The 25,772-nt window shown below is 37.5% G+C and overlaps 1 protein-coding gene across 5 annotated transcripts in view; it reads right to left on the bottom strand.

Annotated features, from left to right (window-relative positions):
- Nucleotides 1-12,259, bottom strand: part of ARHGAP5 (Rho GTPase activating protein 5) — an 82,622-nt gene extending 70,363 nt beyond the window's left edge. For 4 of the 5 annotated variants that reach the window (XM_043554352.1, XM_043554354.1, XM_043554355.1 and 1 more), the window contains exon 1: nucleotides 11,732-12,093. The gene's annotated coding sequence lies outside the window, so the exon portion shown is untranslated. Of the gene's footprint in view, nucleotides 1-11,731; nucleotides 12,094-12,113 lie in introns of those variants that run through there. The other variant, XM_043554353.1, reaches the window with a different exon arrangement.
- Nucleotides 12,260-25,772: the final 13,513 nt, after the last annotated feature.

The following is a 25,772-nucleotide window of genomic DNA, read 5'->3' as shown; positions in this document are numbered from 1 at the left end:
CCTCATTCTTTTGAGGTTGAATTAAAAGCAATATATCATTTGGGCATCAACATATGTGAAAATTATCTTCAGTTCAAACAAAATAAAGAACATAGAGAAAAAATACAAAGAAAAGAACCACCACTTGCCCCAAATACCTGGCTTCTACACTAACCTCAAATGCAAGTAAACATTTATTCAAAATATACTGTACATTTACTATACTAACAACTAATGAGTAACAGAAATTGTAATTCAGAATTATGACTAACATTTCTGGTAAAATAATATTAAAGAGTAAAATTTCAGATTTTTGTATTCACGTACTTTATTCTATTAGCCTCAACTATAAATACTAGCATCTGCCATATGACATTCAAACAAAGCATTTACTAGATTCACTTTCCTAATAAAATAATCCTATGTAGAAAAAGCAACACAAATAGTTAAAGTTATTTCAAATCTATTTGAGTTTATGACAACAGTAAAACCAAAACTGCTTTGATACATGTTTTCCCCATCTATAAAATGGGGCTGTGTATCTATACAAATTTAAGAAGTAAATCATTTTTTTAAATGTTAAGCACCTAGCCAACAAAGGCTTTAATAAGCATTAGTTCTGTTTATTAATTTGATTCTTAGAACCAGTGAAACTGTCAAGGATTTTTTCAAAAAAATGATCTGGTCAGACTTGTGACTTAAAAAAATTTATCTGGCAGCAATGTATATGATAACTAGAAGTAAGAGAAATTGGGGCAGTCCCTCCAATCCTATTAACTCTTTTTCATTAATAAACCTTTTAAAAAATCTTAATCTGGTCAAATTGGGTATTTACACCTAGCACAAGTGTAACTTTCTTTACCTAAACTGTGTAAAAGAATATTTGTATTTACTGGTAATAAAAACACAGTGAATGAACTGGATAACAACATTATATACAGTGATAAAAAGGCAAAAGGAAATTAGTTTGGGAAAACAACACAATGATTCCATAACTAACAATTAAGAAAAAAAATCGAAAACAAGGAATAGAATCCTTTCGTCTTACTAGAAAAGCAGAAAACTGCAGACAATACTCTTTAAAATGTACATCAAAAGAAAACCTACCTAGTGATTACTTTGGGGAATTTTCACGTTCAACAGCATAAACACTAACACTACATATGGCTCTTTATTAAACAAACATCTATTCTGAAAACTAAGCAATTCAAAGCATGTTAAGACTGTCCCCTGCCTTCCAGTTTAAGAGACACAAAGTTAACAGAAAAGTAACAGTACATTGTCATATGAACCTAAGTATTCTAGAAAATTCTCAACTACAAACCTAATCCCTTGCCTTAACAGTCACTATTCATTCCTCATATATGCTTACCCAAACATTAACAGACACGTTTCTGTTCTCCTACAGCATGTACCTCAAAATACTGAGGTAGCTTTCTATCTTAAGCTATAGAGTGTAAGCAGAAATGAAAACACTCTTATCGTAGAATGTATTTTAAAAGTTTCACAGGGACATCTGGGTGGCTCAGTTGGCTGAACGTCCGACTTCAGCTCAGGTCATGATCTCGCAGTTAACAAGTTCGAGCCTTGTATGAGGCTCACTGCTATCAGCACAGAACCAATTTGGATCCTCTGTCCCCTTCTCTCTGCCCCCCTACCTGAGCTCTCCCTCTCAAAAATAAAGAAACATTAAAAATAAACATTTCAGAAAGAAAAGGGTCTTAAAATTAAAAGAAGATGAGTGAAGGCATGAAGTTACCACCCTTTCACAGGTCAGTGAAAAATGGAAAGCTTCTTATCTAATGAGAAATAAAACTATTATATCAAATTTTATAATAAGGCTTCTACACATCCTAATAAATTTGATAGTGGCAGGCTTTGAATCATGAATATTAAAGTTTAAATTAGAAATAAGGTAGCTCTACATGACATTTATGGTTTTCACACCAAATGCACAGTAAACTATCAATTAGACACTTAAGTAACATCCATGTTCTTCTTTCAAGAAGGCTACCTGCTGGTATTATGAAGTCAGCTGCAGAGCTTTATGTCATGAGTCACCATAGTGATTTTCAAACAATGATGGAAAATTCTTTCACCTACAGGTAGGAAAGAAGAATACCGGGCAAATAGTTGCTCTCTCCCTCCAAATCTCTCATCAAAGCAGTGCACTCTTTATCTAATTTAGAAGTTTACTTAACCCAAAAGATTTTTTTTTTAATTTTTTTTTCAAAAGCCCTAATTTAATAAAAATGTTTTCAGGGGCGCCTGGGTGGTTCAGTCCGTTAAGCTTCTAACTTCAGCTCAGGTCATGATCTCACGGTTCGTGGTTCGTGCTGACAGCTCAGAGTCTGGAGACTGCTTTGGATTCTGTGTCTCCCTGGCTCTCTGCCCCTCCCCCACTCACTCACATTCTCCCCCTCTCTCTCTCTCAAAAAAAAATGAATAAATGTTAAAAAATAAAAAAAAATATGGGGCGCCTGGGTGGCGCAGTCGGTTAAGCGTCCGACTTCAGCCAGGTCACGATCTCGCGGTCCGTGAGTTCGAGCCCCGCGTCAGGCTCTGGGCTGATGGCTCAGAGCCTGGAGCCTGTTTCCGATTCTGTGTCTCCCTCTCTCTCTGCCCCTGCCCCGTTCATGCTCTGTCTCTCTCTGTCCCAAAAATAAATAAACGTTGAAAAAAAATAAAAAAAATAAAAAAAATAAAAAAAATATAGTAATAAAAAATGTTTTCAGATTTTTAAAAAGTTTGAGAAACCATAGACTAGGGGGAAAAAAAAACTGTCACCGGTCATCCAAAACATTTTGCTATTTGCTTAGGTTGAGTATGGTATTACCACCTCATGGGAGAAAGATAGCTTTCATGAGGTTGACTGTAATAGGTTATAAGGGCATTTAATTTCAGACACCTGGATAGTATATACTTACATGAATTACCTTCTGGCCCTCAACATCCAGGTCAAAATTCCTGTCCATTAACCAACTGAGGCAGTTTTTCTTCTGTGCTTAAAAAAAAAAAAAAAAAATCCTTTCTTTTTTTGTGTGCTCCCAGTAATAAACTAATGGCTAATATATATATGCAGATTATTCAATTTAATTTGAAAATTCCTTTCAGATGTGTGTAATGGTAATATCTGATAATGTTGATTCCTACATCTTTCTGATTTTTGGTGTGACTTTCTTTCATATAACTTGTTCTCATTTTCTCATATTTTTACCCATGAAGGAACCAAGACAAAAGTAGCAATGACCTACTCAAAGCAATCCAGTTAAAATGAGTCTCTGGATGACCCATCTTTATTTTCTTAAGCAGGACTACTGCTTTTTATGTTTGCAATGCAGTTTCTTTCTCATTCTGCCTTTAAGTTTACCTTATAACCATTTCAAGGAAATGTTTAGATTAAGTATCTTCACAGAAATTAACGAAAAATGTTTAACTTCAGTGGAGCTACAGTTGATGAGAGAGTTGGAGGGAGAGAGCAACTATTTGCCTAATATTCTTCTTGAGTGGTCCCTACAATTGTCTCAGAAATGAAGCGATCTATACAACTAAGTTTTCAAAGATATTTTACTAAGTCATTCAAACACAACTTGTTCCTCTTAATCGAGTTTTAATAACATGAAGTGGCTTTCCATGAAAAACAAAAACAAAAGCTTTTTAAGTTCTACAAGGAATCTAGGAAACTGAAAAAAATAAATTCTTAGTAATTCTGGATTTAAACTAAAACTTTGTTTTCTATCTTCTCACAAAACTTCTGCATTCATAGATAAAAGGTGTGCTATCTTAATTATTTTACACTTTTAAGTTATTACACCATGTCAGGAAATTCCTGTTGGTCCTATCTTCATAATATATCTAGAATTTATCACTTTTCATTACATTTAGTGCTCTAATCTGACCCATCCACCATCATATCTGGCCCTAGATTATTCCAAGGCTTCCCAATTAATCTCTGTGCTTCTACTCCTGCTCCCCTTCCCCTATCACTATCAGAGCAGCCAGAGTTTCTTTTAAAACGTAAGTCAGAGCTTCCCATTCTTAGGTCCGAAAACCTCCAGTGGCTCCTAAAAGTCAAATCCTTTCTATGGCATAAGATCTGCTTTCTCCAAACCTATCTTATTCTTTGACCTACTCTCATATATTCTCCCACACTCATTCTGCTCTAAACACACTGAGGAACACTAACACAGTTTCTTAACATGCTAAGCATGCCTCTGCCTTTACACTTACTTTTCCTAATAACTTCCAAAGTCCACCTTGCCTCCTAATTTACTTGCAACTTATTTACTTGTCATTAGACTCTATCCCTCTCCCCAACCCTACTCCATATTTAACAAAGATCCACAAAGGCATAAATCTTTATTTCATCAACATATTCCACAAGATTCCAACAGTGCCTCCTATTTAGTACTCAATAAATGCATGAATGCTAATAAATATTAAAATCAAAATGTTCTTAATTCTTTGGTCAAAAAAAGAGGAAAGCACATTTGTTTACTGAATAAGCACTGTAATATATTAATCTAAAGCTACTAATGGAAGAAATGCACATTTATTTCAAGATTCCAAAAACAGTCAAAACTTAAGCCACCAGAATAAAGACTATGATCTATAATACATTTAGCCCTAATTTTTGAAACTTTTAGAATCAGAAATATTATAAGAAATTACATTTTCCAGAACTAAACAGAAGGATCTTTGTAATTACGTGCTCCAGCTTCTTTAAGTCAAACAAAGTTATCTCTTACATAATCAAATATTTGAGAAAAGACAGATCGGAGCCCAAAGACTGTCATATATTTCACAGTCTCAGGTGATGTAACCTAGCTTAATAAAAGTTATCAACTGATTTACTAAAGATGAATATGGTACAATATTGATACAGTATTACTTAATTCTTATTCTCAGTAACAAATTTATTAATTAACAAATTTATTAGCGAAAAACTAGAAGAGGAAATGAAAAAGCCATTTTAACATATACAATAGTTAAGTCATTAAACAATGTAATACTTGTAGAAGAGTCAATTATATTCCACAACATTTTCTTTGACCAAGAATCCTACCACATAAGCACATAATCTTAAGGTTGAAAGGAACACTAAAGACATCATTCCAATGAATTGGTCTTTACACAAGATTATAATCAAGTGAATGAAGAGAATCTATTAAAAATTTCAACAATTTATGTAGTGACTAAATAACCTGGAAGCATATCCTGGTTAGGATTTAGGATTAAACTACGTTAGAATGGAGATTTTGTTGCTGTTGTTTTTACCACATTCCCAACACCCTAAACAGTGCCTGACACAAACTGGCTGCTCAAATATTTGATGAGTAATTGGGCCAGTCTCCAAACTCAGATCCTAAACCACTGAAGTCGTATTTGTAGTCAAAATTAACAAAAATTGCACAATGCTATGGGCCCTAAGTCTATTAGTATAGCATAATATTCTAATATAAAAAGTCCAGATTTGTCCAAGACCAACAGTTTGCTGGTTAACACAAATTAGGCAAGCCTGAAGCCTCAATGGAAGTATTTCCAGGAGGGTCCAAGTAGGCAGTACTCTGGAGCTCCCTCTCCAAGCCCTACTCAGTAAAGATAATTCTGTTTTCATTCATTTTTATCTTTTGATATTTCAAATATTTATTCTTTGAAAAAAGTTTCACTGCCTAAAATATTTGAAAACCAATGACCTAAAATATTTCCAAACAGAATTATTGCCTACCCTATTATTTAATCGACACTTTCCTCTAACAACATGTTATGTCCCACGCCTTGGTATGAAAGTTATTCTAAACTCTTTCTAGACCATTTCCTCACTCCGGTGAAAACAGAAGAACCAAAGGTCGCCTGATTTATATCAACCTATGTAAACAATCCATTAAGTATTTACTGTGGTTACCACTATCTGCTCAGCTTTATGTCAGAAGTTTTGAGGGTACAAAGGTATATGCAGGAAAGTCCACTAAGCTGGCACTATGAAAATGTTCATCTCCCTTCCAGAGTCTGAGTCTTCTCGCTTTGGAGAAAACAGAGAAGTGAAGGGAAGGGCATGATTTCACATTCAAAATTATAATGCTATACCAGAGGGAAATCATTATTTTCATGATACAAACTACATTAAATAAGGCTTAACAATTTTCTCTGTGATGGGAACATTAAGAGGCTGAATAAGAATCTCAGGAAGATGTATAGACTAAAAAGAAGGTATATACTGGGCGGGGGGGGGGGGGGGGAGGCTTAAAAGTACCTCCTCCACTGTTTTTAAAGAAACTTTACAGCACCATAACTGAGAAGACAAAGACAATGTGCTATACCATGGAATTGGTAAGTGCAATAGGAATTCAAAAAATGAAAGATGAGTGCAAGCTGGAATAGATCAGGGTTTGGAAAACTTTTTCTGCACAAGGCCAAACAGTAAATATTTTAGGCTTTGCGTCCATACGGTGTCTGTTAGAACAATCCAACTCTGTGGTCATAGCGCAAAAACAGCCATTGACCATACTTCAGTGAATGACCATGGTTGTGTCTGAGAACTAAAATTTGAATTTCATATAACTTTAACATATCACACATATTGTTCTTTTAACTGTTTTCTTAACCATTTCAAAATGTAAAAAGCCATTATACAGAAGCAAAAGACCAGATCTGGTCCAAGGGTCATAACTTGGAAACTCCTGGAATTGATTAAGTTTCAGAGTAGATAAAGGACTGGAGGCAACTCTGAAAAATAGACTGGATTTGAATTTTAAAAAGAAGTAATTCTAGGTGTGTGATTAGGGTGGAGTGGTTGAGCATAGCTGTCATGATGAAAAGTAGACTTATTTCTTATTTCACTTATTTCTGAAGATAAAAGGTACAACAATAAGGTCTTCAAGGGCAAGCAGGAGTTAAACCTTGTAATAAGCAATAAGAAGCCATTATAAACTAGCAGTGGAATACAAAATTAGATTTGCTGAGGCACAAAGCCCAAGAGATGGACAAATACTGGAGACTTGAAACACCTGAACTATCACAGAAAAGAAAAGAGCAATCCAAGAAAAAAGAATTTGGTGACTGGCTGCTAATGATAATAAAGACAAATGAGTCAATGTTTCTTAATGAAAAACTCAGTTTCAGCAACAGACGGTAGTATCACTTGAGTTTCAGGTGACACTATTTCTGAAGAAAAATCAAAATAAAGAAATGAAATAAGGCAACATCAAGATTAGCAACATAAATTTGAAGATCATAACCTTAAGAAAATTATGTAAGAGATCATTTACTACTCTTATAAAAAACGTCTAAGTAATTACTTAGCCAACAAAGAAGAGTAGCAAATCTGGATTTTTCAAAGCTCAGATCATATAGGAATGTTAATTTTCCACTAGTTCTATAAACTGTCAACCAAAATAAAAATAAGTAAATAAAAAGCTATTATTTGGCTTTGAAAAGTTAAGTATGGAAAGAAACAAAATTTTGGATCAGGAAGAACACATGATAAACGGGAAGAGAACTAACAAACTATCAGAACCAACGTACAACTTCTTTCAAGGCTGCTGGTAATGCCAAATACAGCAAAGAGGATAAATAGTAACACAAAAATTGTTTCTTTCCCCATCACTCCTTCTATTAACCTTCTATCTAACCTATTAACTTTTCCCCACATCTTTCAGTTTTTCTCAAAAGGTACAAACTGATGCTCTTACATTTTTACCTTGTATTTTCCTCTCACCTGCCAACCTATCCTCACTTCCCTATGCTTTTGGTCTACAAGGTCATTAACTTATCTAGTTTTTTCCTTACTTATTACAATCCTCTTCAATTTCCAAATCTTATCTTTTTTATCTAATTCCGTTACACTGATTTTTAAATCAGTATGTCCTGCCTTCTATATGGCTCCTTCTACTCTATGTTGAGCTGGCATCTGACCATTGCTAAATTGTCCAGCTCTCTTTCCACCAAAGCTATAAGTTCTTTTAAGGGAGTAATATTTTATATTTCCTTGTACCACTTACAGTGCCATAGCTGTTCAATAAATTATCATTCAGGAATAAAATATGCTAAATCTAATATGAAGCTAGAAAAATGAAAATTCACTTTTACCATTAACTCTTCATGATGAAAGCTCTAGAATCTAACCAAGAGACACATACGGGTCATATTTTAACCCTAAAATTAGAAAGTTATTCATAACTCTTATTCCCAAGTAATAGTTCTAAGGAGTCCAACACAAAGACATGACCAAACATTAATAATCTATTTTTACTGCAAATCTAAGTATTGTGGACAGGCAACCTCCAAAATACAGGGGAAAAAAAAAATCAACCTTGCTTACCATCTCAAACTTCTATTTGCAGTTAATATATCCAAATTCAAATGATTAATTCTTCTGTAAACGATTCCCAAAGAGACCCCGATAGAAATAGTTGTTCTCTTTTCTACATCTCTTAGTACTTGTACGTATTTGCTCCTTTATAGTTACTACCTTGTCAACTAAAGCTCAAGCTACACAATCTCTAATTTATCTTGGTATCCTCAAGGCCAGGCACACAGCAAATGCTAAATAAAGATAATATGAATTAATGAATAACAAATCAAAGGCCTTCTTTTACACATAGATTTCTTTTTTCAAAGGAATTTTCATATTTAAGTACAATAGATTTACCAAAAATAGAAGTGACTGTGGTTTGGGAGGGTGGGTTGTCAAAGGAGGTCTCATGCCATCCAGGAAAAATCCGTAAGGGGTTCAAGTACCAGAGTTTTAAAACCAATTGAGTTAAAGTTCATACTTAATATTTTTAGCACTGAACTTTTTAAATTTCTAATATGGTTTTTCCTGGTTTGATAAAATGATTAACTACAACCTGCATTTAAACAAATAGAAGGTTGCTTACTCAAGTCACCATATGATGAATGACTTTATCAAGGTTTCTTCACCATTCTTAGAAAACTAAATTTTCTTAGTGTACTTTAAACGTATTTTACAAACATTTTTTAGAAACATCGATACTACTAAAGCAGAACACCTGAGTCAATTATATCTCTGCATACCTTCTTGTGTGCGAAGAAAAAAATCATGGGTCTTACAGCTCTAATACTTTTTAAAATTTCTAAGGAACCTGAAGTTGCAACAAATGAAACTTACTCTGTAGCTATCAAGAAAATTTGTATTATGCCATTTCATACTTAAGCGAGGAACACTAAAGGCAACACTTACCTGAAGTCCTGCTAATGTTGAAAAAGCTTAGTAGTCTTCCTGAGACATAACTTTTCCTTCAGTATTAAAAAAATGAATTAAAAACTATTATTCTAAGCTGTACCACAACTTCCAAAAAAGGAATGCAAACACAGTATTTTATTCCTCAAAAAAAAAAATCTTAATTTTCAAGGTCAAAATAATTTATTTTCTCCAAAAGGGTTAAGTGTACTAACTCTGCTTTACAACAGAAAAAAAAAAAAAAAAAAGTGTGGGGCTTAAAACATTTTACAGATGTGACAGAATTAAGATATTAATTTTGGAATACATTTTTTAAATTGCTAAAGTGGGGCACCTGGGTGGCTCAGTCGGCTGAGCATCCGACTCCTGATTTCGGCTCAGGTCACGACCCAGGGTCGTGGCATGGAGTCCCAAGTCTGGCTTTGAGCTTAGTGTGAAGCCTGCTTATGACTTTCTCTCTCTCCCTCTGCCCCTCTCCTCCGCTTGCACACTCTCCTTAAAAACAAAACAAAACCAAAAAAAAACCCCTAAAGTAATTTAAATGGGAGTGGGGTACTAAAAAATGACAAACATATCAGAATTCTGCAACAATTCTTTCTTATAGCAAAGTATAACTGATCCATTCTCCAATGCTCTTATAACTAACATATACAAAGAATGGTAAAATAATATATGCTAAGGTGGATTAAAAAAATGTAGCCTACACATGACAACCAAATCAATTGTCATCTAGTCATCTGTGTCCTTCTGACTAAAGACTGCTTTAAGTCAGTCAGATCGATAGTGCTATTTCTTGAAAGTTAAATACATAGGTATACGCAGATTTTCAATCATGTACGTTTAGTCTCATAAAGTGCTCCAAGGCCTGTGCAAGTTTTTTGGTGATCCACACTTAACACTCTCTTCCTCTGCTCTACTACACATATGGGAAATGTGGGTCAATTTGAAAGAGCCAAAAATGAGAAAGCAATTTAAAATGGAAATAAAACCTTAATTTGGCAACTGTCTAGTAGTAGATTACCTATATGGTATGTATATCTAAAAATACTCATTAAGAATACAGTTTTATCATAGTGAAGTCAAGTGAAATTGACAGTAAAACATCTCCAAAACACATTTTACTAATATATCTTAACCAAATATTTTTCCAAATGTTGCATCTGGATCAAATTTTTGTGAAAAGAACCATTTTAAACGAAGATTTTGAGAAGTATTTCCAGTAGTGAATACAAATGAATTCAATGCAAATAACTCCTCCGCCCCCCCTTCATATACTTTCAAACTGAGTACTGATTTTGGGTGTTTTAGGTGAAGCCGGCAAACCCCTCCCACACACACACACACACACACACACACACACACACACACACCTGTAGAAGGCAGCATAAGCAAATACCAGTAAATACGACGACGTATTCCACCGTTTTACAACTGAGTAGTTTTAAAAAATGACATCGTTTCCTATCTATCACAAAGAAAAAGGCAAATTATATTTAGGAATTTAAACTTAAAAACGGGCGTACGTAGGTCTATTTTGGTCGAGACTTAAAACACTTAAAATTCCCATTTATTAAGCATGAGCCAAAACTGGATTTCTATCGTATGGCAAAAGTATAAGCGTCTCCCTACAACTTTGTCGGAATTTTACCAAACGTCCCAATAGTTTGCCTTTACTTCCGAGCACCTTTCGGCGTCAGCTACACCCACAGCCTCCACCTCACTTGCATTTCTAATAACGCTAAAGAGGGAGGGTGTGAGGGAGTGAGTATTTATGTGTGGATAAGTGCGCGCGCGCTCCCGCGCGGTTCCCCACCCCCACCCCGATACTTTTCTTTAGTGGAAACAGAGGAAGAATCTAAAGGTTATTCTAGCAAGCACTCAGTATCAAAGCCTCAAGCCGGACGCAGTCAACCCAGGAGACTCCCGTGTTTTGGTTGCGCAGTGCAACTTCTCACACCCTTGCCCGAGCTTTCGCAGCAGATGGGAAATTGGTGAACAGAACCCAGGGAGGAGTGGGGGAGATCGGGGAAAAGTGAAAGGGCCGATCCCCCTGAAAAGCGCTTAAGTTTGCAATGAAGATTGTGTTTCCGTGAATATGCGCCCACCCCCCGCTCCCCCTTCCAGGTGGAACTCGTTAACAGCAGCAACCCAGCCAACAGACACCGCCACCTTCCCTCCCCACGTACCATCGGAGAGCAGGGCAAGTGAGGGCGGCGGGCGAGAGCGGACGCCTGGCGGGGCCGGCGCGATCCCCGGCCACAACCAGGCCTCCAGCGACCCCGGCCGCGTCACCTGTGGAAAAAGCGCCCCCTCCCCCGGCCTCTCTGCCCTTCACGCCGACCGTATCCCCCCCCGCGGCAACCGCTCCCCGCTCGGCCTGCGAGGACCGAGCGCGGCGCCAGGCTCCCCTCCGTGGCTGCGGGGCCCCAGCGCCTTGAACTGGTTACAACCGGCGGCGGCGACCGAGCGGGGCAGCCGGTGGCGGGAGGGTCCCGGTCGGGGAGGGGGCGAGCGGGCAGGCCCGGAGGGGCTGAGATGGCAAGGTCCTACCTAACACCGTGGGTCTCCTCCGTCTCCTCCTCAACGGCAGCGGCCCCGGCGGTGGCGGCGGCAGCGACATTCCTGGGGAGCGCTCCCGCCGCCGCCGCCTCCTCCTCCACTCTCTGCTCGCCTCTCTTCCCCGGCGCGCTCACCCAGCGCCGCGTCCCCTCAGCCACCTCCCCCCGCCCTCCCCAACACACACGCCCCGAAACCTTAAGCCCTACAGCTCCCGCTGCCGGGTAACCCACCCTCCCTCCCTCCCTCCCGCCACCAGCGGCGGCCCCGTCCCTCCCCCCTTCCCCAGTGCCCGCCGCCGCGCCGGGCTCAGTAATGGCGGCCACTCGGGCTCCCTCGCGCTGACGGATCTCTCTCCCTCTCTCCCGAACTTTACCTCAGCATCTCTCCCGGCGCGCACCGCCGGAACGCACGCGCGCGCGCGCAGCCACACACCCGGCCGGGGGCGGAGCGGCGGCGCAGCCTCGACGGGGCGCGCGCGCGCGCGTACCCGCACCGCCCTCCCCACAATTCCCCGCCCCCGCCGCCCTCACCTCGCGGCGCCTCCCGCGCCGCGCGCCCGGCTGGGCCCCGCCCCTGCCCTCGTCTCCGGGGAGCCTGGGAAGGCGCGAGCGCTTGGGCCGGAGGGAGGGGAGCAAGCGCGGGGCCGCGTCCTCGCTCGCGTCCGGGCTCCTCGATTGGCTTCTGCCCCTCCCCCTTCTTCCTCCGCCTCTCCCACCCATTGGTTCCCTCTCCTACTCCATTCCTTCTCACCTTTTCCCTTTTACCCATTGGCGTGGGTATTTTTCCTCCGCTTTCCCCTTTCTCCGTATTCTCCTCCTCCGTCCCATCCTCCACGCTTTAGAAGCTGCAGACCATGCAGCCCTGAGCGCGGTAGTCTCCGAACCTTCCCTGCGTTCTCCCTTTCCTTCTGTTCCGGTTTCTGGCTGAAACTGAGAGCAAACCACAGTACTGCAAAAGAACCTGATACCGTGTTAGCCGTTGCAAAACATCGCACGGGCACTGAAAGATTTTCGGTAAATTCCCCTACGGTCTCAGAGCATTAAAGAATTGAAGAGAGGAAAATATGCGCCCTAACACGTTGGCGGGGACCTGCTCGCATGGATACTTCTGCATGTGCAGCCAGTTTCCTGTCTGGGGATCGCTCGCTTACTACAGACATCACCCGCCCGGGACCTGGTGCCATACTCACCCAGAAGGCAGAACTCCATGGGAGCAAGAATCCCATTCTCCATCGACATGGCAGAGACGCACAGGCCCGTGGTTTATTCCATTCTTAATGGAAGTTGAGCGAGATACCAAGATTTAGGGGTTTAAGGTGGCCCCAAAGACGCCAGCTCCACACCACTACCAGCCCAATCTTAGGAAACATCGGCCACCAGGCTTCTATTATACAGCCTTAAGTATATTCAATATTTTTTTAAGCTTACAGAAATTTTACAAGTTTGGGGGTGCCCTGGGCTTTCTATGTATTTCTCTTCCGGGCATTGGTACTGAAAGGTGGAGAAAGGACGGACAGTAGAAAAATGCCTTTCCTTTTACCATTGAAGAAACTGAAGTCCTGCGACTTTCCCAAGGTCATCAGAATCTTAGAGATCTGAAAATAGTTGCCAGCAGATAAAAAATGAGCAAAAACATGAATCTACCCCAATTTGTTAAGTCTAAAAGAAGTAATTTGGGGGAGAATTTCTCTTGGGGGAAGATTTGTTTTCTACGCTGAAAACAGTTAATCATCAGTAAAGTTAACATTTAAAAAGTCTTTTAAATTCAAGTTACTCTTTATTTCTTACATAAGGTACTGGAGGTAGCCAAGGTTGCTTTTTTGTGTTATAATGATGCAGCTGCTGCCAACCAGAAGTACATTTATGGTCTGTTACTAAACTAGAAAAACAAAAGTGCCTTTTCGTAAAAATTACAAAATTTGTCAGTAAATCTATTCCAGTATTCCAGCACAAGTTTGTTCACACCCTTGCCCCTCTACTCTGCATTATTTCTCAAAGGTAAACTTAATAGACAAAGCAGAAGAGAGGTGTTTAATTCCTCTGTCTCTTACTCCCTAACTGTAAAAAGGCATCACTAAAATTCCTTACTGTAGCCACTTTCTTGCATTTGAATGCTGCCAAAGATGTTAAGTAGTTAAGGACTGTAGGTACTTATTTTCTATCAAACCATACACAGGGAAGGATGCAAAAGAAAACTTACAATTAAAGTAAATATAGAGGGGAGGAAAGGAGAAAAAGAGAAGAGGAATAAATTGGGGAAAGGGAGTGGAACCATCAAAGTGAGGTACTGATGCCCTAAAGTACCGATACCACTTGTACAGGTAGGAGAGTTCATGCATTTAAATGCATTTCATGACCTTTGTACTGAGAGTCCTTAAAAATACAGTAAGCTGATTCAGAGTCACAACTTTGACTCTGAAATGTTAAGTGTTATAAGGTGTCCACCTGAAAGATACTTAAAAAATTACTCCCTAAATAATCAGAAATGTCCTAACCATGGACATGTATCAACATAAACCAAAGTCAAATAAATCAGGGCTTTTAAAGGAAACATCATCATATAAAGAAGGTGAAAATTATACCTTCTTTATATGATGATGTTTCCTTTAAAACAGGACATGATACTAAAGAATCAAGACCTGATTCTGGAGGGAAAAAAAGACTTGAAATCTCATTATCTCATAATGAAGACCCAGAAAATGTAGCAAACAAACAAACATAGCCATAGTTTTCAAAGGATAATTTTCAGAGCTGACATTACTATTAGTCCATCATCCATCTTGATTTAAGGGGTATAGAAATTTAGAACTTTGCTCCTTATTAATACATAGTCTAAAACTGCTTACTATTATGAAAAAGTTAACAGATTTTTATTGTTTTTATATTACTCTTCTCAAAAAATGAAGCATATAGTTTTCTGTACAAATAAAAATCTGAACATGAGGATTGGGGGCCAAAGTCCTATGGCTGAAAATGCTTAGATATCTACAAATAAAAGGCAATAAAGAGGAAAAAATAAAAGACAAAGAATAAGATGGCATCTCCTAAAGTTTATCAGGAGCCAGGCCTTCTGATAAATAGCTTTAAACACTCACCCTCCCCACCCAAAGGAGAAATTTTGAGAAAATAAGTGATTTATTCTTTACACATGCACACGAGAGAGAGTGAGAGATGAGTAAATATTACCAAGCTCTCTCAGACCATCTACTCTTCTTATCTAAAATAAAAAATTTAACCACTTATTCCACTCTACTGGATAATTAAAATTACCTGAAGCTTTGTTTGTCATTTACTTTGAAAAAATTAGCAGAATAAGATTTCAGTCAGGCATTTTAGGTTTTTAATCTAAATATTCTCCACAAATTTCTAGTTCTTTAACATATCCTAACAAAATATTAATATGCATGGTTTTTCTAGGATCAAAAGAGAAGACAGCCATAAATGTTATCAAAATTCCAGCTCTACCATCTGCAATATTCAGATGTTTGATGTGATTTGGCTTCAAAAGAACTTACCCTATAGAAGAGGCTGCACCCCCTGCTGGAAATCTCTGATCATAACCACTTTCGCTTTTGTAGCCTCCACCAAGAACATACAAAAAGCCAAATTAAGGGCCTTTGCATTCATGACAAAATTGACCAATACCTTTTGCCCTTCTGATACAAGACAGGCAAAGTAGTTTGAAGAACAAACTACTTCACAATGTCACCTAATTACACACAAAATACACAAAGAAGTTGGAGAATAAGGAAGGAAAATTAACCAAATAATTAAAGCACTGAATGATTGTTTATTGTGTAATTTCCTGTTGAATTTCATAACTCATTTCCACCTCCCACCAACCCCCACCTTTGAAAGAGAAAGTTCTCTCTTTCTCCCTGTCTCATACAGGTAGAACTTCCAGACAAACAGAAGCCAGAGTAAGATGGGGTGCTATTCCCACTAGTAGGCAAATCGTGATATACCCAATAACCCCTGTAACCATTTGCTGAGTTGGGTGCTGAAAGGCTTTCTCCAAATTTATTTATGTTTTATGTCTACCAATGATATTTTCAGTGTGAAGAAAAGGTGCTAATTATGTCTTGGCTGTTACTGTAGAAAATATTTTGACAAGAGTTAAGGTAATTGTGAGCATGGGACTGGAACAGTAGGAATGTAATGCATTGACCTTCCTGGCATTTTGTTCCACAGAGCCTTGTTCTGTTGATTTTCCAGAATTGTATTTTCAGACTGAAATCCCAAAGATGGTATCAGAGTCTAGTTTCAAAATGTCATGTTCTTGCCACTCTGGTCCTAGAACATAACTGAAATAGTGAAAGCAGAATTCTGTTTTTTAATAATTAGTATTTTATAAAAATTATTTGTAATGCAGACTCCTTTTAAAGGGATAACAATTCATTCAGGCCCCACCAGCACAAATACCTTAGACAAAAATCTTCAAGTTTTTTTCTCTCACAAAAGGAGGTATTATTGGGCCATCTGGACCCTCCATTGAGTTTTTATGAAATATCACAGCTTGAATTTAATCAACCCCAATAAGGTTAACCCCACAAAGCTAAAAAATAATTGCAGAGGTTGCTAACGGAATTGTCTCTTTGAGATTGTTACCACTGTCATTCATAAATCATTATTACAGTGAGAAACAGGAAATTGTGTTCATTGACTAACCACAAGAACATAATTTTTTGTAAATATCTCTTATTCCTGCTCTCTTTAGGCCAAATTTGGACTGTGAGCCCCTCTAAGTAAGAATCGCAAATGAACATTTGGCCCTATACAATACCTGGAACATAGTCAGAAAGCTCAATGAATGTTTGATAATAATAATAACATGAAACACTTTAGGCTTTATGGATTTCTGTGGATTTATTACTAACAGAAGGATTTAGATTATATTTTGAAATACCAGCTGAGATAATCACTTTGGAAAATACAAATCACTTAAAGCAGTCGCTGAATTAGCCGGTGAAAGTCAAGTTAGATGCCCTTCCCTGAGTACAACCCACATTTCTCTAAATCACATCTCTCTAGAAGGTAAATGTGAGTTACTAGCAACAAATAACTGTAGATCTGAAATACCAGGGAACATTGTAAAGACCTGGTGCAGCATAAGAGTTTCTGAAATCAATGAAAAGCTGTATAATCACTTCATAATTAAGACTTTGTTATTTTTCCCTATTATTATAAGTTGCAAGTAGATGATAAATGTTTGCTTTGCCAATCCATGCTTCTGCATTTTCTTCAAAAAGCTTCTCAAATAATAATGTGGTTTTTCTGATGGACACACAACTTCTTTCAAACACATCTATTACATAGTAAGGAATAATAATATTCCTCTTTCCCCAAATAGGCTTCCAATCTCTCTTCAGCACAGTCTAGTACAGGACTTCAGCATATAATTCATTTATTTCTAGCCTTAGTACCCACAAATAATTCTTTTCTTCCCTCAAAAAGTATTTACATTAGAAATTCTGAGATTTTACAAACATGGTAACAAAAAGTAAAGTAGCAAAAATTCATAACGTGTACTGTAGATCAAATTCTTATGAAATTACATTACGATGCAGGCAAATATTTCAAATATTTTAGGAGCACCTGGGTGGCTCAGTTGGGTAAGCATCCGACTCTCTATTTCAGCTCAGGTCATGATCTCACCAGTTCATGAGATTGAGCCCCACTTCGGGCTCCACACATAGGGCTTCGCGCTTTTAACACTATCAGAGTGGAGCCTGCTTAGGATTCGCACTCTCCCTCTCTCTCTCTCTCTGCCCCTCCCTCTCTTGCACGGATAAGTGTGCACACACAGGCACTCTCTCTCAAAATAAATAAACTTTAAAAAAGTAATAATAAAATATTTTAAAAGTATATATTTTTGAGGTAGAAAAATATCTATAATGATTTCTGTGAAAAAAAATCAGGCTACAAAGAAATAAAGGTAGTATGATTCCATTTTTGTAAAAAGAAAATGTTTTGAAAATAAGATGACAATGTTATTGACTGACATGTTGACAGTGATTTAATCTAGATGGTGGAATTATAGCTAATGTTAATTTTCTTTTTGCTTTTCTATATTTTCTAATTTTTTACAACAAACATTATTTCTTTTGCAATAAAATGTTGGATTATGGTGGTGTTGAAAATGGAGAGAGAATATATAAAGCAGGATGAGATAAATTCTCTTGAAGCAATGAACTGCCTACCACATATATCTCTATTCGTTTCTCTTTTATTATTTCCTTTACTTCTCTCTTTTTTCCCTCTTACTCCTATTTTAGATTGTTTCCTCTTTCTTCCTTCCTTCCTTTTTGATTCTCCATCTGCTTTTCCTACTCTCTTAATTATCTCTTGGGCCTTTTACAGGCCACCTTGGGCATTGACTGGTTCCATCTGCAGCAACCTCTGATGTAATGGAATGAAATGGCCTGGATAAACATATTGCCACCACTGGATTGTAGCCTGTCTTTGATGAATTTTTTTTAAAGGTCCTACAGACCAAAATATATCAAAGAATGTACATTTTGTTATATTTAATGACTTTATTTTTAATTATATAAATCTCCCCATATTATTGCCTATATTGCTGATGATTTCATGGCACAGATTCTATTTTTAAACTGTTTCTACACTAAGACTGTTCAAAAGCTTTCTGACATAGACAATAGATAGAATTTCTACTGCTGATAAAGCCGAACTGATCTTTCCACATGCTCTGGTATTCCCCTTTGGACCACAAGGATTATGATAAAATGTGTTCCATTTGGATGGTTTCCCATGTGGATTTCCTGATACTTGGAAGTTACCTTTGGCTTCCATCACCCCAGGGAACTGAGGGTTGCTGTTTTCAGTCAGAGCATTTATCTTGTAGTACTCCTCCTTCACTGCATCCTCCTCAGCACAGGATAATCAATTACCAGTTTAAAGAACAGGCAAAAATGGTCTTACTACACTGCAAAGAAATGCTGGGGCACAAATTCATTTGTAGTAGAAAGACCCAAACTGGGAGTCAGGAGACCTGAATTAGTATCTCAGGTTCTGCTTATGGTGTGACCTTCAGAAGTCATTGAAGCTCTCTGAGCTGAAATTTCTGCATCCACAAAATGGTGCCTTTACCACTCTAACATTATTAAGTTTGAAATTATTTTGCAGGGTTAGCCCAGGGACCACTTTATTCTGGTTTGCACTTAAACACCTACCCATACCCACCACCACACCAGACAAGGCTGTTACTCTTAGTCTCCCTACTGGTTTTGTCTAGGGCCCTTACCTCAACTCTCCCTAATAAAGAGAAAAAACAAAACAAAAAAGCCTTTATCCTAATGAAAGAAAGTTAATACTAATACTCTAATATTCATCCCTAAAATCTATTTCATTAGGTTTGAACCTCTGGATTTCCCAGAGAAAGACTGCCCCATCCTTATTATAAGGTCAAGTGCTCTGAACCTTCCTTGACAAAAGGTTGCCTTGTGGTTTCTAAGTCCACAACTCTCCCACAATGTATTCATCACTTTGCATAGTCTTCAAACAGTATAATCCAAATCATCCAAGTAGTCAATATTGGGTCCCGACAGTCCATGTCTTTTCTCCCTGCGTCCATATAGACAATCCTGTTTCCATCTTCAGCCCCAGACAACTGCTAATCTTGTTTGTTTCTTTCAGGATTTGCCTATTCTGGACATTTAATGTAAATGTAATCATACAATATATGTCTTGTGCATCTGGCTTCTTTTACTTGCTATAACATTTTTGAGGTTCATCCATATATTGGCATGCACCAATAATTCATTATTTTTCATTGCTGTCTAGTACTCTATTATATGCATATACCACATTTTATTTATCCATTTACTAGTTGGTTGACATTTAGATTGTTTTCACTTTTTCGCTATTATGGGTAATGCTGCTCTGAACACACAAATATTTGTGTGGATATATGTTTCCATTTCTCTTAGATACCTATGGATGAAATTAATGGGTCATATAGTAAATTTATATATATTTTTTAAATTGTTTAATGTTTTATTTATATTTGAAAGAGAGAGCATGAGCGGGGAAGGGGCAGAGAGAGATGGAGACAGAATCGGAAGCAGGCTCCATCCAGGCTCCAAGCTGTCAACACAGAGCCAGGCGCGGGGCTTGAACTCACAAACCATGAGATCATGACCTGAGCTGAAGTTGGACGCTTAACCGACTGAGCCACCCAGGCGCCCCTATAGTAAATTTATATTTCATATTATAAGAAAATTCCAAACATTTTCCAAACTTGCTGTACCATTTTTATAGTCTTATTAGCAATGTATGAGAGTTCTAGTTTCTCCACAACCTGGCCAATTCTTGTTATTGTCTGCCTTTTTTATTAAAGTTATTCTAATGGGTATGAAGTAATGTCTTACTGTAGTTTGACTTCATATTTCCCTAATGACAAGTGATGTTGAGCATTTTTTATGTGTTTAACACTTACGTGTTTATCACATAGTTGCAGGTGTCCTGCAACTATGACTTTATTTTAATATTTCCCAATACTTCCCAAGAATCACTTCCTTGCATGTTTGTAATACCTCTTTTTCCCAACTTGCAAAAAAGTTGGAAAAGATAAAACGTCATTGAGTGAAATACTTACCCTTCTAGGGCATTCTTATAGCCAGTTTATTTATTTGGCAATACATTGTTTATCAAGCTTTCTTTCCCAATTCCTCCTTATTCAAACAGTATAGCATCAAGCCAATTATCCCATTTGATCTTATTGTTGGAAACAGTATATTCATTCTATCAGAAAAACTGGCGTAGGATTATTAAACAGTGAGCTCCCTGATCCACACCAATTAGGGTCTCAATAACATGAGCCTTGAGCAAGACTTTTGAGTCTTTTCAATCAAAAGTGAGTAACTGCAACTAATCTTCTTCTCCATGGTGCCTAATTCGTTTTCAGTTGTAAGTATTTTTGAAAGTGAGTTAACTCTTTTCAGCCAAAGGAGTATAATTTTAGAGCACTTCAAAGTGATCTTTTCATTTGATGCCTCAAAATACTGCCATGCCTTTTAATATTTTGCAGTGCAAGGCAACTTCTTGGCCCCAAAGAAATCATGTGCCACAGTGATTTAGGGATTAGAACGAAAAGAGGCTACTGCAGTTTCAGTCCTCCCTTCTGATTTACTATGTGTACATCCACGGTGTGGCCTGTGGGTTCATGTTACTGTGGTATGTATCCCAAGTGTCATCCTAATCCTAATAAAAGAGCTCTGGCTTTGACAGTGTTCTGTATGTTCACCTTGTATTGGAACAGGCTGCTGACAATTCTTTGATTTTACCTTAGGGTAAAACTCTTCACCTTCCCCAGTCATCTCATCAGTTAACTCGGCTGTAATCAGCTGCCACAGCCCATGCCATTCAGATGAGTATTTTTAGCTAAATCATCACAATAATAGATATTTGTGAGGGTATTTTTAGATCAGATGTTACCACATACACATACAACTTAGAGGAAAGACTTGCCCATCAAACTCTGTTAAGTCATAGAGAATAAATACACAAAGTTACTAAAATGAAATGTCCTTTAAAAAATAGAGGAATCTTCATACAGGTGGAAACACTTCAGGAATGCAGACCATCTAGAGATCCAAGAATCTCCTGAGTCTCACTAGTCCTGTTTCAATGATCCAAATCCTACTTGCTTTAAGTTTTTAGATTAATTTTGTTGAGAACTCTTATTGTTTGAAAGTGATATATATTAAGTGCATGCAGGTTATAGGGTAGCTATTTTCAGTTTACTCTGGATTATTTTATATATGAAACATATTTGGAGTTTGATATATTCTGGAAATTTGATGTTATCCCAAATTTGTTCTAATATAAAAAAATATGAATACTTAAGTAGCCTGGGGAAAAATATGTGAAAACATTAACAGTAGCTATCTCTGGGTAATTTTCTGAGAAATATACTGTCATATATTCTTTCTTACATGTGCATCCTATATACTTTCTCATATATACTTTCTCATATATCTACATTCTTTCTTAGAATTTAAAGTAGAGAATTTTTTGTAATGCTGCACATAATTCTACCTTCTCATTCACAACATTCCTTAAAATTACATTGACTGGCAGAATATATTGAACAGGAGTTTTGAAACTTAGGTAGACTGTCTCTTTGAAATACCATTTTTTTAATGTTTATTTTTTTTTTTGAGAGAGAGAGAGAGAGAGAGAGAGAGAGAGAGAGAGACTGTGAGCTGGGGAAGGGGCAGAGAGAGGGAGACACAGAATCCAAAGCAGGCTCCAGGCTCCAAGCTGTCAGCACAGAGCCTGATGAAGGGCTGGAACCCACAAGCCTCAAGATCATGACCTGGGCCGAAGTTGGACGCCCGACCAACTGGGCCACCCAGGCGTCCCTGGAATACCATTTTGATATGCCCTCTAATTCAATAACCATCAATATGTACCCACTATGTGCCAAAGACTGTGCTCAAATCAGAAATATAAACATGAAAGGCATGGTTCCTATTTGTAATGAGCTCATTTTCAAGTCAGGATGGGATCATGTCCTAGAAGTAGGCCCATAGATTGCATCTCCTAATGAAGAGCAGATAAGTATTTCAATCTCTATTATCTGATAGTAGCTTAATCACTTATAATTTCTTATTATAAACATGACAAGCATAGACAGGTAGGTAGGTCATAGACAGATGATAGATAGATAGATAGATAGATAGATAAACTGCTGAAGAATGACAAATTTGAATGGGCAATAATTTCTTCTTAATCAAATTAAACAACTAGCTTGCTCAAATTACTTTTGTGATCAGGATATTTTCAGACTTACATGCTGAATGTTAGAGGCACTTTGAATCAACTCATGTTTCTCTTCCATTGTCAATGTTGTAGTCTTGTGGCTTTGTTTTGCAGTCTTTAGGTTAGTGCCATACCACCAAATGACACAGAGGCTGTTCCAAGTCTGAGTGAAGTCTTGTTTTAACTGGCATATAACTGTTTTTATTTGGGTTTCTATGGAATTTGGAAGTCTGCAACTCATCCAAAATAAGGGCATTCCACAAATTCCATTTCATAAAAGCCATCCCTCCTTCATATACTGTTTCCATTTCCTTCAATGTAACTAAACTTTTGGCAGGACATTCCAAAAAAAAATGAGAAAGGGAGATGTTTAAGACAAGCAAAACAGAATTCTTATTCAGCAAGTCCTTTTGGTAGTATGTTAACGGTAGTAACAGCAAGACCAGTAGTAAGAGTAGTATACAAAAATAATTCTAAGATGGTTAAGCACATAAAATGTCAACCCTTTTAAACAAATCTAAGAAATCCAAGAGTTAAAAATGTCATTTTGTACATGTATTAGTTGATTCAATACAAATAATAGTCGCAATTCTTTAGCAATTTGTGCTATTTCTCAAATTGTTGAAATGAAAACTAGGTTTTTCTGGGTTGCCAAATTTGCAGCCTAAAAATTTTAGTTTCTCTTTTAAATGCAAACGTTTATTTGGATTCCAAGCACTTTAAAAACAAAGAGAAACAGGAACAGATTCTGTTATGGAGAGGAGACCTTAAGGAAGACTGCTACTATCATACCATGTAAGATTACCCCTGTGGCATCTTGTTTCCTGAGAAATAAAGCCTATGGCAGTTCCCCACATACAGTGGGTCAGTCTCTTTTGATGTGCGGGTAAAACTCATTAAAGTTAATGGGAATGAGGCGCACTCATCAAGGCGAGCATGGAACCCACAGAATATAATAGCAGAGGAGACTCTGAGAACATTCTGACTGTGAATGAGCAATTGGTTTGTTGAATTGTAATAAGGGTTGTGTTCCGGGTCCTCATTTCATCTGGGAAAGGCTTGGCATATTTTCTCAAACCCTGCCTTTGTGCAGACTCATGGCAGAGTGTTTTGTTCTAGGGATGTGCTGCTCACGGTCTACTCACAGAGCAAAATTTTATACAGATACTTTTGAGTGTGCTAATTTGTGGGAAAGATGCTTTATAAGAGCTGAAGTAACTTGGATTCTTTTGCTTGAGAAAAGGAATACTACTTTTAAGCATATAAAGAATGCAATGAAGAATGAATGAACAAAAGGAAATAAGCTTACCCTGCCATAAGGTTAAAAAGAAGGAAGACCTGCCAGTGCTGATTTTAAAAATTAGATACCCATAGGGTTTTGCAGGTTTCTCTAGAGATGTTTAAAAATGAGAGAGAGTCAGGGGTGCTGCTGTTAAGTCAGGATAAAGGATTAGGCAGATATTCCTATGATGCTACTCTTAAGTGGAAAATGCCATTAAAATCAAATGTTCCATGGATCTTAACAAGTGTGTAAAGATTATCTTTCACTTGATATGAGCACATGGTAATAATGCTCCAGTGGCCTGGGGAACATACCAATATCAGAATTACTATTATCTTCTACTGTTTCATTAGTTTCAGACTTATCTTTTGATCAGTACTGCTGGTCCTCCATTCCTTCAGTTCATCATCATCATCATCATAATAGTAATAATAATAACAATCGGTAACAAATAAATCATTATCCCTTTCCCATTTTTGTGACATTTTGAATCATTATGAGTTTCAATAAATAGGTAAGGAAAAGGAATATTGGGTTGTGGTTGCCCAACTTCATATTCACTTCAAAATTTTTCAATGGTTTCCATGTGATATTTTGTATTTTGAGAATCTACTGATGAAACTAATACAAAATGACAACAACAAAAAACTACCACCAATTCTTAAAACCATTTTAAAATGACTATATTTTGTTGGAGCGCCAGGGTGGCTCAAGTGGCTTAACTGCCTGACTTCAGCTCAGGTCATGATCTCACAGTTTGTGGGTTCAGGCCCTGCATCAGGCTCTGTGCTGACAGCTTGGAGCCTGGAGCCTGCTTCAGATTCTGTGTCTCCGTCTCTCTCTGCCCCTCTTCTGCTCGCACGCACGCTCTCTCTCTCTCTCAAAAATAAATAAACATTTTTTAAAAAGAGTGTATTTTGTTAATCCCAGTGGCATATATACATCGGAAAAGTTACACCTGTGGAAAGTTATGTATTAATTTTCCAGACAATGTTTGGCATATGTATTCAAAGGTCCCAACAAAAGTCAGCCCTCTAAGGGAATAACTACCCCACCTAGCCAAGGACACCTAGATCTGCAGTAACTCCTTGGACATATGAGTGAATATCTTCGCTTTTTTGAACCATAATTTTTTTATCCATAAAATAAGGAGGTTGGACTAGCTGCTCTCAAGAATCCTTTGAGCTCTAAAACTTCTTTGATTGTATCAGGTCCTTTATTTAGCAACCATATGTAACTGGATTTAAATGTCATATGTGGATGTAAATGTCAATGTGTGGCACTATTAATATGCTTTTCATGCTAGGGAAGTTGTTCTTATAAAAAATTTGTCAATATTCCTATGTATTTATGTTTAGTGAACCCATTATAAATATCCAGTATACCTATACTTAAATACTGCTTTATTTTTTATATTTCATTTAGTCAATAGATCTTAAAAATTAGGTTTCAACATGTTTATCCTTACTGATGGAAACAATGAAGGCTGTCCAAAGGATCACATAAGTCAGTGACATGGTTTAGAGTGGAGCTGTCATTTGATTATTTCTGCAAAGAACACTAAAAGAACGGTAAAAGAATCTGTTTATGCTCTCTTCACAGTAATGAGTAAGTTATTGAAATAATCATGGCAGATGATTTTCTTATCCAAAATTGTCACTGTCCTAATTACTGATGACTATTAACTCAGTATTTTTCTAGTTTATGCTATTTGATTGTAATTGATTAAAAGATTATAATGCTGCTATTTCATGATTTGTGTGTTTCTTAAATGTTGAAGTTAAACTCTACCTTAAATATTTAATATTAATATTATTGCATGTAAATAGTATTTTCAGGAAAATTTTGAGAGTGAATGAGTTACTGGAATCCTATTAAGTGCTGTTCTTAGTAAATTTCAATAAATATACTATACTTAGTTTGTTATTTTTAAGTGCTTATTTTGAGAAAGAGAGAGAGAGCAGGG

This window comes from Prionailurus bengalensis, chromosome B3, assembly GCF_016509475.1.
Source record: "Prionailurus bengalensis isolate Pbe53 chromosome B3, Fcat_Pben_1.1_paternal_pri, whole genome shotgun sequence".
Lineage (NCBI taxonomy): Eukaryota > Metazoa > Chordata > Mammalia > Carnivora > Felidae > Prionailurus > Prionailurus bengalensis.
This window is presented reverse-complemented; position numbering and strand designations above follow the sequence as displayed.